Genomic DNA, 5,851 nt, shown 5'->3' on the forward strand with positions numbered 1-5,851 from the left:
CTCCTCATTAACTCATTGTCACATAAACAAATTTGCTGAGTTGAAATCGATGTTACTGTTGAAGTTACTCCCACCGTGGCTAGTCTTAGGGAGGTAGTATCACACACTAGTATCATATGCATGATACTAACTTATGATACTACCCATTACAAGCAGCCTTAACAACCCACGCTTAACACACGCAGTAAGCATGATGATGATGGTCAGTACGTGCATGCGTGCGCGCGCAGGCTTGACGATCCAGGCTTAATTAGTGGCACGAGTGAAGATTAGTCTCGAAAGCCTATAAATAAAAAGATAATCAAATTCACATCTTGGGCACGTGGTCCAGACTCCAGACACACAGACAATCGCCCCGGCCATCGAACCTAGCATTAGCAGCTGCTCCTAGATTCCAATGGAATGAAACTTTGTTTGGAGGACGTGTTTGTGCTAAATTCCACACCCTCTCTCATGCAATCCACCCACACTAGTCATTACACAGCGGATGCCATGACTGTTTGTGGAGTGGCGTCGTTAGGGAGTTGGACGGCTGCTCCATAGAAAAAACTGATGATGTGGAAGAGAGAGGAAAAAAAAGCTATTGCCTGAAGAGAGGAACGGATTCTTACAGAGGAGACTGATGCTTCATCCAAAAGTTGAAATATAGCAAAAATGGAAGAACTGGTTGTGAGAGATGTGATGCATGTGTCAAGGAAAAAGTAAGAAAGATACTAAGAAAAATGATGGAGGTGTTGTACAGCCAAGCTGTAGCTGCTTTGGGGAGAGAGAAAATTATACAATGGTCTCAACCTACATGGCAGATGGGGCAGCTACATGGTGATTCCTCCATTGTACATGCCTTTATGCAAGCTGCGCGCAAAGTAGGATACACGACGTTAGGCCAACTCCACCGCGCGACCCTATCCTGTCCGCCTCCGTCCGTTTGGGGTAAAATGGACAAACGAGACGGCCCAGCGCGCGGGCGCAAACGGACAAATGTCCGGATTCTGTCCGCTTTCGACCCAACCCGGGCCCAAACTTGCGCTCGGTTTGGGGTGAAACGGACGCGCGCGGACGGCCTCAATGCACGCCCTTGTCCCCCCCCCCCCCCCCCCCCCCCCCCCCCCCCCCCCCCCCCCCCCCCCCCCCCCCCCCCCCCCCGTGGCCCGCCTGTCGGGGACACTAGCAGTCCCTCCGCTCCCAACGCTTCACCCTCTCTCCCCGCCCCGCCCTGCCGCCGACGCTGCCGCTATTCTCCGGCCGCCTCCTCACCGCACAGCCCCCCGCCGTCCGTATCAAACCACGTCTCGACATGGCCGTCACCACGCCCGCGCTTCCGCCGTAGTTTTGGTCGTCGATCGGAGGAGGTTTGGCCCTCGCCGTCCTTGCCGGTGGCAGAGGGGACACGACTGCCGGCGACGTACCACGGCGGCCGAGGCAGATTCCGACGAGAGCTCCAGAGCGGCATGTAGCCGGCCGGCAACCACCCTGCTGCGTCGAGGTGATCATCGCGGCCTCTTCGCCACCACGAGCGCAAGGTATTCGACCTTTTGCCAACAAAGGTATGGACAGTGGAGACGAGTTTTTCTACCATCACTTCCTTTGTTCATCGGACGATTCGTCGTCGGATGATGACGATCTTGTGGTGGCTGCACTGGTCGTTCACGACCATATTCAACGGGAGCTTCCTCGGTACAGGGGGTCAGTCCCTGGCCGTGCTCCTAACCTGAACCGCAACAGGGAGAGAGGCCACGCCCTGCTCTATGCAGATTACTTTGCCAACACCCCGCTCTTCAGGCCGGATAAATTTCGTCGCCGTTTTCGTATGGCCAGGCATGTGTTCAATCATATCCGAGAGGGAGTGGTTGCTCATGACCCATACTTCGAGTGCAAGACGGATGCCCTTGGCAAGCTTGGATTCTCCTCCTACCAGAAATGCACCGCGGCCATCCGCATGCTTGCATATGGAATTCCAGGCGATCTGGTGGATGAGTATGTGCGTATGAGTGAGACAACATGTCTGATGTCAATGTACAAGTTTTGCCAGGCTGTGATCGAGGTCTTTGGCCCAGAGTACTTGAGGCAGCCAATTGCCGCTGATACAGAGAGATTGTTGGCGACCAACGCAGCTAGAGGCTTTCCAGGTATGCTTGGCAGCATAGATTGTATGCACTGGGAGTGGAAGAACTGTCCATTTGCTAGGCAGGGCCAGTACAAGGGGCATGTTAATGGGTGCACTGTCATATTAGAAGCGGTGGCATCACAAGATCTTTGGATATGGCATTCTTTCTTCGGCATGGCAGGTTCTCATAATGATATCAACGTGCTACAGCGTTCTCCAGTCTTCGCGAGGCTTGCAGAAGGCCACTCCCCACCTGTCAACTTTGAGATCAACGGCCACCATTACAACAAGGGATACTATCTAGCAGATGGTATATATCCTCAGTGGTCAACTTTTGTGAAGACAATCTCGAAACCCCAAGGTGAGAAGAGAAAGAGATTTGCCCAAATGCAAGAGTGTTAGAAAGGATGTGGAACGTGCTTTTGGTGTGCTTCAATCCCGGTGGGGTATCGTTCGAAACCCTGCACTGTCATGGGATGAAAGGAAGCTTTGGGAGGTGATGACTGCTTGTGTGATCATGCACAACATGATCATCGAGGACGAGCGTGATGAGAGTACCTTCGACCAAGGATTTGATTATCAAGGTGAAAATATTGAGCCCCTGCACCAAGACCCGGCCACATTTGAACAGTTTGCCCAATTCCACCGTGAGATGCGTGATTGGCACACTCATGTGAATCTTCAAAATCACTTGGTTGAGCACGTGTGGGATCACGTTGGCAACCAATAGATGTATTTGTCCATTTTATGTTCAGTCAAGACAATTTTAATTGGGTTGTAAAACTATTTTAATTTTCAGACAAATATTTGGGTTCGAAACTAGTTTTAATGCAAATTTGGGCAATTCTTGGCCCTGACGGACAGGATGGGGCAAAAGGATGCGGCCGCGCGCTGGGCGCACGGCCACCGCATCCCAGGGCAGACCCGGACACGATCCCAAATCCCTATCCAAAGGGACAAAAATAGGATAAAACGGACGTCCGTTTGGAGTCGCGCGGTGGAGTTGGCCTTAGGAGAAAGAAGAAACGTTAGGGTGAGGGCACGCGAGAGCAGGCGACAAAAAGGCCGCCACCGAGAGAGACGTGATTTCTTTACGTACTCCAACCGTCGTCACACTCTTTTGATATCTTTCTTTACGTACTCCATGCATGCACTGGTACGCTGGCGGTCAGGTCCAAGTCTTGACCAACCGACGCCACCCCGACCAGGCTGTCTGTCTACACTCGCTTAGATCCAGGCAGCACAAATTCTTACACTGCAGGGTGGACGTACGGCGGACCGGCGCCGGAACCGGAACTGGAGCCCAATCATATGCACTTTCACCATTGCCAACCATGGGAGTCCCAACCACCGGTGCAGTGCAGTGCACTCGAAAGCCTAGCTGGCTGCCGTTGTTCAAAGATGCTAGCTGCCGCGAGTGAGACTGAGAGGAGTGTGGACCATCCTGCAGCGTATATCCGGCTCCAGCGGCAGCACATGCGCGAGCCCAAAGCTAATCGTTGGCGCGGTGCGTGCAAGGGAAGCGACCGCCCCCTCCCGGAGAGAAGAAAAGAATGGCGTCCCCTCCTCCTCAGCTCACTGGAGCTGGAGCACCACCGCTCTCCACTTGGACTGGATCACTGGAGCTGGAGCACCACCATGCACACACACACCAGCAGCTTAGTACTTCCTCCGTCTTAAAATAAGTGTCTTAAATTTAGTATAAAATTGAGACACTTGTTTTAAGACGGAAGGACTAGTACGAATGTCGACCTATGAAAGGGAGCCGTGCAAGAGACCGAAATGTTGAGATCAAAGTAGGGGGGAAAGCGCCCTAACAGTACGGTGGATGCATTTACATTTAGGGCATAGCATAGCCATTAATGTGAGGTGAGGAGATCTGCTAGTTGATCAAGACTCAAACTAGTGGAATCGCCTTGCCCTGTCCCCCGACCACCACCACCATCAAATGCTGCCTCCACTCCACTGCCCGGATAGATCTTCTTGCCCTGCCCCTCACACGGTATCTTCCTTTTTCTCAAGACTCTCACTTCTCCACATGATTGTGGATCTTCTTTCTAACCATCCAAGCAAGCTTGAGACTGATTGCTGCTATTTGGACACCCAGTGTCGTTCATGCCAAGCATCTCATAATTCAGCCTTCTCCCCAAATGCACCAAGCTACTACATAGCACACTTGAGACTCTAGAGAGCATGATTAATTGACACGATTATAAAATCATTTAGACATGGGCAACATACCCAATCAAGATGAGAATTTGTTCAGGTTAAGTCACCAGTACAAACTGTTTATGGAGAAAAGTTGGTGCCAACATGCTATTGTTCGGTCAAACGAGTGTACATTTCTGGCTGGGAACAGACTAAAGCACACTCTGCACTCCTCGACAACTGGGTTCAGTGAACCTGCAGAGCCAGAAAAACTCACCAACAATAGCACCTCAGAAGCTTAATACCAAGTTTTAACAACAACCGAAACTCAGTGCCAGGATGAGACGGAGCTACACAGGTGGCACTTCACCTTGTGACAGCCCAGATAGTTGACTGGTTTCTGGAAGTTTAACCGAACACTGGAAAATCCTACGTACAACCAACAAAACAGCTGAGGTGTCAATGTCATACAGACACAAACAACCAAGGAAAAGATCCTCCGATTGCATGGTTTTTGCACCAGTCATTGAAAGCCATTAGCCTGATTGATTGCATACACAATATGCTCCCTCCCAGATTGCTTTTGGAAGGAGAAGAGAAGGATCCAGTCTCTCGTCTTTAGGGGTAGGATAATCTTTTTACATGCAAACATTGTCAAAAAAGCATGGAGATGCATGATGCGGATTGGGAAAAACTTTTAGATAGCATCACTTCACGAACACAATCATGTTTTTAGGTAATGTGCAAACATCATCATAAGGGGGAAAGGAATTAGCTAACGGACAACCTTTTATCGCTCAAAAATATTTTAAACCAAAAAAAAAACCTAAATTCTTCAAAGTGCACACGCACTTTTTAGACAAAACAAGCGGCCTCGTTCTCACAGCGCATGCATGTGTTAATTTATTTGTCTGCTAGTGCATGTAGACGTGGCATTAAATGCGTTCACACTGCTCCTATGTTTGAGAAAGATATATCTATCTGCATTTATTTTGGATTTTCAAAAATTCAAAAAGCTATATCTTTCAAACTGCGCGTCGGAATTTAAATCCGTTTTCATCATTGGAATCCTCGCGACGAGATCTTTGAAACTAGATTCCGCATGGGTATATTTTGACGAATTTTTTCGATGCCAACTTTGAAGCTATATAGTGCAACTCTATTACTGTATTGTGTAACTTTATTACTACATCGTGCAACTTTTTTTCCAAAACTAATATTTGGAGCTGCACCTTTGTATGAGGTTGCAACCTAGCAACCACGACAACTTTGATGTGCAACTAGTCTATTGCCTCGACGAAAGTCGATGTGCAACCTCCTCTTGTAATGTAGTCTAGTTGCACACACATTGATGTTTAGTCGGCTTGTAATGTAGTCTAGTTGCACACACATTGATGTTTAGTTGACTTGTAATATAGTCTAGTTGCACACACATTGATGTTTAGTTGGTAGGAAGACTAGTTACACATACATATATGCTCAGTTGACTTGTAGTTTAGTCTAGTTGCACACACATTGATATTTAGTTGGCAGGACACTAGTTGCACACGCATATGCTCAGTTGACGTGGCAATCTAGTCTAGTTGCGCACACATTGAT

At 49.0% G+C, this 5,851-nt stretch overlaps 1 pseudogene; it reads left to right on the forward strand.

Annotated features, from left to right (window-relative positions):
* Positions 1-1,546: 1,546 nt before the first annotated feature.
* LOC125533127 lies at positions 1,547-2,834 on the forward strand (annotated as a pseudogene).
* The last annotated feature ends 3,017 nt before the right edge of the window (positions 2,835-5,851 follow it).

This window comes from Triticum urartu, chromosome 1, assembly GCF_003073215.2.
Source record: "Triticum urartu cultivar G1812 chromosome 1, Tu2.1, whole genome shotgun sequence".
NCBI classification, from domain to species: Eukaryota; Viridiplantae; Streptophyta; class Magnoliopsida; order Poales; family Poaceae; genus Triticum; species Triticum urartu.